This window comes from Ornithorhynchus anatinus, chromosome 4, assembly GCF_004115215.2.
Source record: "Ornithorhynchus anatinus isolate Pmale09 chromosome 4, mOrnAna1.pri.v4, whole genome shotgun sequence".
NCBI classification, from domain to species: Eukaryota; Metazoa; Chordata; class Mammalia; order Monotremata; family Ornithorhynchidae; genus Ornithorhynchus; species Ornithorhynchus anatinus.
The window spans coordinates 21,022,732-21,035,991 of record NC_041731.1 but is presented as its reverse complement, the minus strand read 5'-3'; the positions used below and the strand labels follow the sequence as shown (position 1 = coordinate 21,035,991).

General features: G+C 55.3%; 1 protein-coding gene across 1 annotated transcript in view; it reads right to left on the bottom strand.

Moving 5' to 3' along the window:
• Positions 1-9,719, bottom strand: part of PTPRA (protein tyrosine phosphatase receptor type A) — a 95,265-nt gene extending 85,546 nt beyond the window's left edge. Inside the window, exon 1 of the mRNA XM_029062395.1 lies at positions 9,631-9,719. The gene's annotated coding sequence lies outside the window, so the exon portion shown is untranslated. The remainder of the gene's footprint in view (positions 1-9,630) is intronic.
• Positions 9,720-13,260: the final 3,541 nt, after the last annotated feature.

The following is a 13,260-nucleotide window of genomic DNA, read 5'->3' as shown; positions in this document are numbered from 1 at the left end:
AATAATTGTGGTATTTGTTAAAGTGCTTACTAGGTGCCAGGCACTGTACTAAGTGCTGGGGTGGAACAAGCAAATCGGGTTGGACACAGTCCCTGTCCCAGGTGGGGTTTACAATCTCAATCCCCATTTTACAGATGAGATGAGGTACAGTGAAGTGATTTGCCCAAGGCCACACAGCAGACAAGTGGCGGAGCCGGGATTAGAACCCATGCCCTTCTGATTCCCAGGCCCGTGCTCTCACCAGTACAGCATGCTGCTTCCCACTAGCCTGTTGTGTGATTTTTAAACAAGTCGCTTAACTGAGGGCTGGGCCCCGGTTTTCTCATCTGAAAAGTGGGATAGTAATGCCCCTACCTCTCTCGGACATTGTGTTAAAAAAAAAAAAAAGTGAAAGGACTTTGGAAGACAAAAGGACTCCAAACACTTAAGGACGGGCTACTGAAATCCCAAATTCCAGCAATTTAGAGTCCCCACCCACCTGCTTCTTCCACGGAAAGGGAAAACAGGAAGAACTGGAAGCTCTAGAAGGGGGCAGGGAAGGTGCCAAGGAAGGAAGCATAGGGGTCCCCCAGCAAATAGGAGGACCTGGGTTCGAGTCCCAGCTCCTCCACTTGTCTCCTGTGTGACCTCGGGCGAGTCATTTCACTGGGCCTCAGTTCCCTTGTCTGTAAAATGGGGATTAAGATCCTAGGCCCCACCTGGGACATGGCTTGTGTCCAGACTATTTAACTTGTATCTATGCCAGCGTTTAGAAGACTGACTGGCACACAGTAAGCGCTTAACACATACCATTAAAAAACAAAAGTAGGCCATGGGAGTGGGAGTAGCAGTAACAGTATTTACTAATAGCTTACTGAGGGCAGAGCAGAGTACTAAGGCCCATCTCCTTCAAGAGGCCTTCCCTGACTAAGCCCTACTTTCCTCTTCTCCCACTCCCTTCTGCGTCACTCTGACTTGCTCCCTTTTTACATCCCCCTTCCCAGCCCCACAGCGCTTACGTTCATATCTGTCATTTACTGATTTCTATTCATGTCTGTCTTCCCCTCTAGACCGTAAGCTTGTTAATGGGCAAGGAATGTGTCTGCTTATTGTTATTTCGTACTCTCCGAAGCGCTTAGCTCAATAAATACGCCTCAATGAATGAATATTATGCGCTGACAGAGAATACAGAGGTGGGCATTAGAGGTAGGTCTCTGTCCCGTGGCCTGGGGAAGGGGGAGGCTCACAACTGACAGAGGGAAGAGGCTTACAAATCCAGTGTTGTTTGAAACCACCAGGAGCCTCATGAAGCTGATTCACATTCTTAAAAAACTCACTTAAGGAGCTGGTTCTTATCCAGCCCTCTGTCTCTGATCCCTACCTCAGGCAAGCCAAGTTCAACCCTAGGGGGAGGAAGCCAGGCCTGGCTCCCCGAGGATCCTTTCTTGCCCATTCAGTGGTACTCACTGAGCACTTACTCTGGGTAGAGCCACGTATTCATCCAGTCGCATTTACTGAGCGCTGACTCTGAGCATAGCATTGGACTAGGCGTTTGGGAGAGGATGATCCAACAGAATTAGCAGGAGCACTGAGAGTCAGAAGTAATTGGGTTCCCCTGCCGGCTCCACCACTAGTCTGCTGGATGACCTTGGGCGAGTCACCTCCCTTCTCCGGGCCTTAGTTCCCTTGTCTGTAGAATGGGGAATAAAGATTTTGAGACCCGTGTGGGACAGGGATGGTGATATCTGCTAAGAGCTTGCTTGTATCTACTCCAGTGCTTAGTACAGTGCCTGGCAAACAGTAAGCGCTTAACCAGTACCACAGTTATTATTACTATTCCTCGTAACAAGCTTACATCTACTGAGAAGCAGAGTGGCCTAGTGGATAGAGCCCAGGCTTGGGAGTCAGAAGGACCCGGGATCCAATCCTGTCTCCGCCACTTGTCTGCGGCGTGACCTTGGTCAAGTCATTTAAAAGCAGCGTGGCTTAGTGGAAAGAGCACCGAGGCCACTGCAGAGTACTAAGTGCTTAGGAGTCAGAGGATGTGGGTTCTAATCCCGGCTCTGCCACTTGTCTTAAGTGGCAAGCCACTTAACTTCTCTATGCCTCAGTTACCTCATTTGTAAACCGGGGATTAAGACTGTGAGCCCCAAGTGGGACAACCCGATTACCTTGTAACCACCCCAGTGCTTAGAAGAGTGCTTGGCATATAATAAATGCATAACAAATACCATAATAATAATAATAACAATAACCTGTCTGTGCCATTGTTACCTCATCTGTAAATTGAGGATTAAGACTGTGAGCCATGTGGGATAGGGACTGTGTCCAACCCAATTACCTTGTATCTACTCCAGTGCTCAGTACAGTGCTCTGCACACAGTAAGCACTCAATGACTGAATATCATCATTATCCACTTTGGTCCAATCCCATATCCGGCTCTAAACCCTGCTAAAAAGTGGCTTCTCATTTATGCACCAGTGAACCCATATGGAATGGGGGCATCCTCACTGGCTGCTTCAGAGCCGGCTGTTTCCACCAAAACCCAGAAAGGAGCTGTTAAATACTGGGAGGACCAACACGTTCTCAAAAACACCCCCCCCCTTTTTTTTTTCAGGCCAGCCCGCTAGAAGCTTACAAACCCCTAGGAAAGCCTGCCATTTTAACTGGCATTTTCCAAAAATCACTTGTATTTATTAAGCACTTACTCTGTGCAGAGCACTGCCTCAGAAGAGTCCAATCAATCCCATCTATTGAGTGCTTAGTATGTATAGAGTACTGCACTAAGTGCTCAGGAGATTCCAATCAATCTCATCTCTTGAGCCCTTACAATATGCAGAGCAGTATACTGAGGGCTTGGGAGAGTACAATTCAGCAGAATCAGCGGACACATTCCCCGCTCCTGACAAGTTTACATACTAGAGAGGGGCACAGACACGAATATGAATAAATACATCCTTCATAATGTATAATTTAAAGCAACATTCGTAAGTGCTGTGGGACGGAGATGCCACGCCTTTCATTCAACCGTTGAGCGCTGTTTGCATGGCACTGTACTAAGCACTTGGAAGAGTACAATACAACAATAAACAGACACATTCCCTACCCACAACGAGCTTACAGTCTTTCCCCATTCCAACCCCAAACATGGAGGGCTCACATCTTCCACAGACTGTGAGCCCCACATGATGGGGCAGGGACTGTGTCCAACTTGATTTGCTTGTACCGCCCCCCCCAGCGCTTAGTACAGTGCCTGGCAAACAGTAAGCACTTAACAACTACCACAATTCTTCTTCTTCTTCTTCTGATTGTTCTCAGACTGCGCTGCAGTCATCTCATCGCACTCTGTGTTAAAAGTCTGGCATAAGACCCCAAAGTAACAGGCCAACATGTTTGGAAGAGCCCAGCCAGTACTAGCCATTACTCCTGAAGGTTGTTTCCCCAGTGAATGTCGAGAAACTAGATCACTGCATGTGAGGAAAAGCGTTTCTGGGGGGCCTCTGGGGCAAGATGGAGAGTTGGAAGTGAAAATCCATTAAAACAATTCCACCGAGTACCGACCTGCCCTGCCCTGCCCCCCTTCCCTCATTAACTGAGCTCAAAGGAACCGTGCTTTTCCTTTTTCAGAGCTGCTCTTCCCACAGGGCACAGCCCACCCCATATTTGGCAGTACAGGAAAGGGGGAAGCAACTGCACGGCCTGGTGGATAGAGCCGGGGCCTAGGAGTCAGAAGAACCTGGGTTCTAATCTCTGCGCCGCCCCGCCGCTTGTCTGCTCTGTGACCTTGGGTGAGTCACTTCACTTCTCTGGGGTTCAGTGTCCTCATCTGAAAAATGGGGGTGAAGTCTGTGAGCCTCATATGGCACAGGGACTGCATCCAGACTGATTAGCTTGTTTCTGCCCAGCACTTGGAACGGTAATTGACATGTACAAAGTGCTTAACAGGTACCATTATTATTTATTAGCACCCCTTCCCTCCTTCCTTCCTTCCTTCCCTGTTCTGGAGGGCATCCCACATGATCACCCACAATCAGATCTGCACAATATCCCATTCCCACTATCTTAGATGATGATGGTACGGGGCTCACAGTCTTCATCCCCCATCTTGCAGCTGGGGTCACCAAGGCAGAGATGTGAAATGACTTGTCCAAGGTGACACAGCAGACAGGTGGCAGACAAGTCCCTTTGCCCTGGCTCGACCAAGGGACACATCAAACCCTCCCTGAAACCCAGGAGCAAGAGGCTGGTAGACCCTGTCCACTGGTGGACTTTCCCCCAACGCCAGCTCGAAGCCCAGTCCCCTCCCAAACCTCTTGACAATGAGATGGAGCGCTATGAGATGGAGCGCTAGGGATTTGGAAACAGGGGCCTTAGAGGATAGGGCAGATCCCCTAAGCTCCCTGCTGTAAGCCACTTATTCTTCCGGATGAGTGCCTTCTGTGGAGGCAGCACCGAACTAAGCCGGGAAAGGGTACAGTTATACCTGGCAGGCGGTGAGGGCAAAGTAAGATAAGGGCAGAGGAGAGGAAATGGGGGCGGTGGGGAGGTGGTGGTGGGGGAAACAAAAGGTGGGAAGTCCCAGAGGGGGAGCATGGTCTCCTGGAAGGGGGATGGGGGGTGGGGGAAGAGGTGTATTGATTCATTCATTCAATCAATCATATTTATTAATAATTAGGGCAATTATGGTACTCGTTAAACCCTTACTATGTGCCAGACTCTTTTCTAAGTGCTTGGAGAGATACAGGTTAATCAGGAGCTCACACTCTTCATCACCTTTTTACAGATGAGGGAACTGAGGTACAGAGAATTGAAGTGTCTTGCCCAAGGTCACCCAGCAGACACGTGGCAGAGCCAGGATTAGATCCCAGGTCTTTCTGACCCCCAGGCGCAGGCTCTATCCACTAAGCCACGCTGCTGCTTACTTTGTGCAGGGCAGCGTACGAAGCACTTGGGAGAAGACGATAGAACGATAAACAGAACACATTCCCTGTCCACAACGAGCTAAGAGTCTAGAGAGAAAACTTCCGCCGGTCTCCTCGGTTTACATGGGCTGGGCCTGGAGAATTTGAGCGAAGCGGGAGGAGGGAAGGGGAGTCTTTAAGAAGGAAACTGAAAATGTTGGTTTACCCCCTTGATGTATTTTCTTCACAAGATAATGTTGGTATCTGTTAAATGCTTACTATGTGCAGAGCACTGTTCATTCATTCATTCAATAGTATTTATTGAGCGCTTACTATGTGCAGAGCACTGTACTAAGCGCTTGGGATGAACAAGTCGGCAACAGATAGAGATGGTCCCCGCCGTTTGACGGGCTTACAGTCTAATCGGGGGAGACGGACAGACAAGAACAATGACAATAAATAGAGTCGAGGGGAAGAACATCTCGTAAAAACAATGGCAACTAAATAGAACCGAGGCGATGTACAGTTCATTAACAAAATAAATAGGGTAATGAAAATATATACAGTTGAGCAGACGAGTATAGTACTGAGGGGATGGGAAGGTAGAGGGGGAGGAGCAGAGGGAAATGGGGGGAAAAGAGGGTTAAGCTGCGGAGAGGTGAAGAGGGGGTGGTAGAGGGAGTAGAGGGAGAAGAGGAGCTCAGTCTGGGAAGGCGTCTTGGAGGAGGTGAGTTTTAAGTAGGGTTTTGAAGAGGGGAAGAGAATCAGTTTGGCGGAGGTGAGGAGGGAGGGCGTTCCAGGACCACGGGAGGACGTGGCCCAGGGGTCGACGGCGGGATAGGCGAGACCGAGGGACGGTGAAGAGGTGGGCGGCGGAGGAGCGGAGCGTGCGGGGTGGGCGGTGGAAAGAGAGAAGGGAGGAGAGGTAGGAAGGGGCAAGGTGATGGAGAGCCTCGAAGCCTAGAGTAAGGAGTTTTTGTTTGGAGCGGAGGTTGATAGGCAACCACTGGAGTTGTTTAAGAAGGGGAGTGACATGCCCAGATCGTTTCTGCAGGAAGATGAGCCGGGCGGCGGAGTGAAGAATAGACTGGAGCGGGGCGAAAAAGGAGGAAGGGAGATCAGAGAGAAGGCTGACACAGTAGTCTAGCCAGGATATAATGAGAGCCCGTAGCAGTAAGGTAGCCGTTTGGGTGGAGAGGAAAGGGCGGATCTTGGCGATATTGTAAAGGTGAAACCGGCAGGTCTTGGTAACGGATAGGATGTGTGGGGTGAACGAGAGAGACGAGTCAAGGATGACACCGAGATTGCGGGCCCGAGAGACAGGAAGGATGGTCGTGCCATCCACGGTGATAGAGAAGTCTGGGAGAGGACCGGGTTTGGGAGGGAAGATGAGGAGCTCAGTCTTGCTCTTGTTGAGTTTTAGGTGGCAGGCCGACATCCAGGTGGAGACATCCTGGAGGCAGGAGGAGTTGCGAGCCTGAAGGGAGGGGGAGAGGACAGGGGCGGAGATGTAGATCTGTGTGTCATCTGCGCAGAGATGGTAGTCAAAGCCGTGAGAGCGAATGAGTTCACCAAGGGAGTGAGTGTATATGGAGAACAGAAGAGGGCCAAGAACTGACCCTTGAGGAACTCCAACAGTTAAAGGATGGGAGGGGGAGGAGGCGCCAGCGAAGGAGACCGAGAATGACCGGCCAAAGAGGTAAGAGGAGAACCGGGAGAGGACGGAGTCCGTGAAGCCAAGGTGAGATAAGGTATGGAGGAGGAGGGGATGGTCGACAGTGTCAAAGGCAGCAGAGAGGTCAAGGAGGATCAGAATGGAGTAGGAGCCATTGGATTTGGCAAGAAGGAGGTCATGGGTGACCTTAGAGAGAGCAGTCTCGGTAGAGTGGAGGGGACGGAAGCCAGATTGGAGGGGGTCCAGGAGAGAATGGGAGTTAAGGAATTCTAAGCATCGACTGTAGACGACTCGTTCTAGGATTTTGGAAAGGAAGGGTAGTAGGGAGATAGGGTGATAACTGGAGGGGGAAGTGGGGTCAAGAGCGGGTTTTTTTAGGATGGGGAGACGTGGGCATGTTTGAAGGCAGAGGGGAAGTAGCCATTGGAGATTGAGTGGTTAAAAATAGAAGTTAAGGAAGGGAGGAGGGCAGGGGCGATGGTTTTAATAAGGTGAGAGGGAATGGGGTCCGAGGCGCAGGTGGAGGGGGTGGCACTTGCGAGGAGGGAGGAGATCTCCTCTGAGGATACTGCAGGGAAGGATGGAAAAGTAGGGGAGAGGTTTGGTGGGGGGGAGGGGAGAGGCGGAGGGGTGACTTTGGGGAGCTCAGACCTGATTGTGTTGATTTTTGTGAGGAAATAGGTGGCTAGATCATTGGGGGTGAGGGATGGGGGAGGGGGAGGAACAGGGGGCCTAAGGAGAGATTTAAAGGTCCGGAACAATCAGCGGGGGTGACGGGCATGGGTGTCGATGAGGGAGGAGAAGAAGTTTTGCCTGGTGGAGGAGAGGGCAGAGTTAAGGCAGGAAAGGATAAATTTGAAGTGTGTGAGGTCGGCTTGGTGCTTGGATTTTCACCAGGAGCGCTCAGCAGCTGGAGCATAGGAGCGTAAGAGGCGGACAGAGGAGGTGATCCAGGGCTGTGGGTTAGTGGAGCGAGTTCTAAGCGCTGGGTAGATACAGGGTAATCAGGTTGTCCCACGGGAGGCTCACAGTTAATCGCCATTTTACAGATGAGGTAACTAAGGCACAGAGAAGTTAAGTGACTTGCCCAGCCACACAGCTGAGAAGTGGCCGAGCTGGGATTTTCTTCATTCACTCATTCGCTCGTATTTATTGAGCACTTACTGTTACCACAGCACTGTACGAAGCTCTCCGAGAGAGTACAATACAGCAATAAACAGACACATTCCCTGCCCACAAAGAGCCAACAGTCTAGAGCGGGGATGGGGGGAGACAGACATCAGTATAAGGAAATATAAATGACAGATAGGTATGTAGGTGCCGTGGGGCCGGGAGTCGGGGTGGGGGGGGAGCAAAGGCAGCAGGTCAGGGAGACTCAGAAGGGAATGGGAAATGAGGAAAGTTGGGGCTTAGTCAGGGAAGGCCTCTTGGAGGAGAGGTGCCTTCAATAAGGCCATGAAGGCAGGAGAGAGTGATGGTCAGTCAGATTTGAAGAGGGAGGGCCTTCCAGGACAGAGGTGGGATGCGGGCTAGGGATCGGCGGTGAGATTTGTCCATTCCAAGCGCTTAGTACAGTGCTCCGCACATAGCAGGCGCTCAATAAATACTACTGAATGAATGACGGGCGAGATGGAGGCCCCGGGAGAAGGTCAGCACCAGGGAAGTGAAGTGTGCGGCCCCGGTCGTTCCAGGGGAGGAGTAGGTAGCAGTAGGAGGGAGCAAGGTGGTGGAGCGCTTTAAAGCCAACGGCGAGGAGTTTTTGTTCGATGCCGAGGTGGCTGCGTAATCACTCGAGTTTCCCGAGGAGAAGGAGGAGGAGGAGGAGGAGGACGACGACGACGACGACGACGACGACGACGACGCGTCCCGAAGGTTTTTGTAGAAGAAACGATCCCGGCGGCAGAGGGAACCACGGACTGGAGTGGGGAGAGGCGGGAGGCCGGCAAGGCAGCAGGTGGGCTAGGAGGAGCGGCAGTATTAAGGCGGCAGCGTTTGGGATGGAGAGGAACGGGGGGGTGTTTTGGCGATGTGGCGAGGGGGCGACCCCCCGGATTCAGCCCTAGATCGAATGTGCGAGTCCCGCGTACGGCCGGGTCCGAACCGCCGGCCCTCCCAGTCTCACCGTCTCTCCCCCGTCTCCGTGAATCGCGCGAACCGGCCCGACCAGTCCCGAAAGCCCGCTCGCTCCACTTCCCATCCCACGGAGCAGACTTCCGTCACGGGGCGAACGAAGCGAGCCGCCGCTCCTTCCCAAGGACCTCCCAAGGAGGCCGCCCCCGGGGCCCTCCTTCCCCCGAGGCTCGCGGGAGCGGGGTGGGGGCAGCGGAAGGGCGGCCCGCCCCGAGTTGGAGCGGCGGGGAGCGGCGGGGAGCGGCGGGGAGCGGCGGGGAGCGGGTTCCTTCCTCCGGGCCGACCACTAGCCCCTTTCACGACTCCCGCGCGGTTCACTGCCGCCACGCCGTCCCGCAGGATCTGACTAAACGCACACCATTGTTCCTTTCTCAGACAAGAGCAGTTTTTCTCCCCCTCCCCTTCCCCGTCCCCCTCCCCGCGTGTGTGCGAGCTGTGAATGGCGGAGGACCGGCCCCTTCCAGAAGGCAGCCCCCGCCGACCCCTCGCCTTTCCCCGGGGCTCGGGCGGCGGTGGCGACCGGGTGGTCATCGGCTTCCCGGGGGGCCGGGGGAGGGTGGGAGGGAGGACGGGCGGCTCCGCCCCTCGCCAACCCCCGCCGGGGGCCTGTCCGTGCCAGCTCCGCCCCATCGGACGCTCGGCCCGCCTGTCTCTCCCGGTGGACGGTAAACGGGGGAGGGCAGAGGGAGGGAGGGAAGGAGGGGAGGCCGGGCGGGACCGGCGGACGTCTCGCCCCCCGCCCCAGCCAGCTCATCCCCGGATGGCGGCAGCCCCCCCCTCCTCCTCCTCCTCCTCCTCCTCCTCCTTCCCTCCCTCCCTTCCTCCCTCCTAATTGGAAACACGCACAGGGTGGTCGCCGTTGGGGGAAACGGGCGCCCCGGGCCCCCTCTCCTCTGCGCCCCCCGTCCTCCCTCCGTCCCTCCGTCCGTCCGTCCCGCACTGACCGTGTCGGTGTGGTGGTGGGCGGTGTTGGTCCCCGTGGCTCCGGTCCGCCGCCCCCCCGGGGGGGCCTCCCCTCAGGGCCGCCGCCCCGCCCGCGCCGCCCGGCCCCGACGCCCGGGCCGGGCGGCCATGCCGGGGAGGGGGGAGCCGGCGGGCGGGCGGGCGGGCGGCTGGGGCTGGCGGGGCCGCCTTCCTCCCCGCTGTCCCTCCCGGCTCGGCCCGACTCGGCTCGGCCCGGCTCGGCTCGGCCCGGCTCGGCTCGGCTCGACTCGGCCCGCCGCCTCCGCCTGGCGCTGTGGCCGTGGTTGTGGCCGTGGCTCCCCTCGGCCGCTGGCGCGGGGCCGCCCACGCCCATTGGGCCGCTCCCAGGCCCGCTCCCATTGGCCGCCGCTCGCCCCGCGCCTCCCCGCGGGCCCGCCAGGGGGCGCGCGCTCCCCGGCCCGCCGCCGCCGCCGCCGCCGCCGCCGCCGAGGAGACGCCGCGCTTAACCCACCGCCGGCCTAATGGCCGCGGTGCCCATTTGGGAGGCGCCGGGCGCCGTTCAGTTCATTCGTTCATTCAGTGCTATTTATCGAGCGCTTACTATGTGCGGAGCACTGGACTAAGCGCTTGGAACGGACAGATGGGTAACAGAGACGGTCCCTGCCCTTGGACGGGCTGACCGTCTAATCGAGGTCACTCAGTCGCACCCCCGCCTTCACCTCCCCGCAGCTCAGCCCTCTTAACCCCCCCTTGCCCCCTGCTCCTCCCCCTCCCCCTCAGCACTGGGCTCGTCCGCTCGAGTGGTCAGGGGTTCGAATCCCCGCTCCGCCACTCGTCGGCTGTGTGACCGTGGGCCAGTCACTTCACTTCTCTGGGCCTCAGTTCCCTCATCTGTAAAATGGGGCTGAAGACTGTGAGCCCCACGAGGGACAACCTGATGACCCCGTGTCTACCCCAGTGCTTAGAACGGTGTTCCGCACATAGGAAGCGCTTAACCAATACCGACGTTATCATCATTATCATTTCGTTAATGAGGTGTACATCCCCTTGATTCTGTTTATTGCTATTGTTTTAATGAGATGTTCATCCCCTTGATTCGACTTATTGCTATTGTTCTTGTCCGCCTGTGCCCCCCGATTAGACCGTGAGCCCGTCGGTGGGCAGGGACCGTCTCTAGCTGTTGCCGATTTGTACATTCCAAGCGCTTAGTACGGTGCTCTGCACATAGCGAGCGCTCAATAAATACTACTGAATGAATTCACTGAGCGCCTACGGCGTGCAGAGCGGAGCGCGGTACCGAACGTTTGAGCTCGGGGGCGGCCGCGGGATCATCGCTTACTACGGTGCTCTGCACATAGTGAGCGCTCAATAAATACTATTGAATGAATGGATGAATGAATCATCGGCTCCCACGTGGGGCTCATGGACTGAGGCCCCATTTCGCACAGGAGGGAACTGAGGTCTGTGCATCCGCTCACCCGGTCACCGGTACTTCTGGAGTCCTCACAGCGTGCGGAGCGCTGACCGAAACCACTTGGGAGAGGATGCCACGACAGTCGACAGGCACATTCCCCGCTCACCAACACCTTACGGTCTAGAGGGGGAGACGGGCTCTAACAGAAATGGATAAATGACAGATGGGGACGTGCAGCTGTGAGCCCGTCACTGGGCCAGGATCGTCCCTCTCCGTTGCCGAATTGTACGTTCCAAGCACGATCGGTACAGTGCTCTGCGCGTGGTGAGCGCTCAGCCGATACCCTTGAATGACCGAGTGCCGTGGGGGCCGGGAAGGGAGGGATGAATAAAGGGAGCAAGTCACGGTGACCCGGAATGGAGCGGGAGAAGACCAGAGGAGGGCTTAGAGAAGTGAAGTGACCTGCCCAAGGCCCCCCGGCTGACAAGTGGCAGAAGCGGGCTGGGAATGCCGGTGCTCCGATTCCCGGGCCCGCGCTCCTTCCACTGAGCCGCGCTACTGCCCATGGAGCAAGATGTCAGGCACCATACTCTCTCCGGCACTGAAGTACAGTGCTTCGCACACGGTGAGCGCTCAGTCAATATAAATGAACGAACAAAGGGGAGGATAGCAGGGTTGAAGCTTTAACGGGTCAACCATCAGGGTAGGTACGACAAGAGACAGGCTTGCGGAGGGCACTTCATCCATTGCAGTGCCCGCCTCCGGGTCTATTCTCCCTTATCCCTCCCCTTCTACACTGTCAGCAGGGAGGGTTTCCACCAACTCTGTTAGACTCTTTTCTCCCAGGCACTTAGCAGAATGTTCTGCACACAGCAAGGATTCAGTAAATACGATTGATCCATCAGTTGATTGATAAGAGGAGTCAGTCCTGGACCCCGATTGGGGCACAGGAGCAGGAAAGTTCTCGCCCCTTCGTCTCCAACCCCTTCGGCACTGTCACGGTCCAAAAAGCCCTTCCCGTCCTGGCTCGACTAACGTTTAAGCCCCCTCCTATTAATAATAATTGTGACATTTGTAAAGGGCTTACTACGTGACAAGCGCTGGGGTAGATACAAGATAACCAGGTCCCACATGGGGCTCAGCGTCTAAGTGGGAGGGAGCACAGGTATCGAATCGCCGGGTTGCAGATGAGGGACTTGAGGCACAGGGAAGCCGAGTGACTGGCCCAGGGCCACCCAGCAGGTTTTGTCATGGAGCCGGGATTAGAACCCAAGTCCTCTGACTCCCAGACTCTTTCCACCAGGCCATGCTGCTTCCCTCATCTCCCAGAGTCTCTTCCCCACTCCAGTCCATACTATACCCTGCTGCCCGGATCATTTTTTCTATGGAAAGACTCAAGACACCTTTCCTCATTCAAGAGCCGCCACTGATTGCCCGTCCACCTCCGCATCAAAAAATCACCATCGGCTCCAGAGCACTCAATCACCGCATCGGCCCCTCCTACCTCACCTTGCTAACTCTCCCTGCTCCAACCCAGCCCGCGTACTTGGCTCCTCTTAAGGCCGACCTTCTCGCTGCCCGTCTCTCACCCACCCCCTGCCTCTGGCCTGGAATCCCAGCGCTGCCACTTGTCAGCTGTGTGACTGTGGGCAAGTCACTTAACTTCTCTGTGCCTCAGTTACCTCATCTGTAAAATGGGGAGTAACTGTGAGCCTCATGTGGGACAAGTGATTACCCTGTATCTACCCCAGCGCTTAGAACAGTGCTCTGCACATAGTAAGCGCTTAACAAATACCAACAGCAACAAAAAAACTCACAGACCATGATTCTCCCCCGACCCCCGCCCTTCAGAGCCTTACTGAAGGCCCATCGCCTCCAACAGGCCTTCCCTGACTAAGCCCTGCCTTCCTCTTCTCTTACTCCCTTCTGTGTCGCTCTGACTTGCTCCCTCTCCCAGCCCCACCGCAGTTGTAACCATATCTATCTTTTCTTTCTATTCATGTTGGTCTCCCACTCTAGACAGTAAAGGTGGTTGTAGGCAGGGAAGCCACATGATTTCTGTTATATGGTATCCTCCCGAGTGCTTGGTACAGTGCTCTGCACACGGTAAGGGCTAAGTAAATATGACTGATTGGGGATAGGGAAAGCCCCCGCCCCCACTCACACCCACCTACACTTACACAGGGGTGGGATCTTCCCCAGATCACTGGAGGACGGCAGGAGCAAAGGGCAGAGC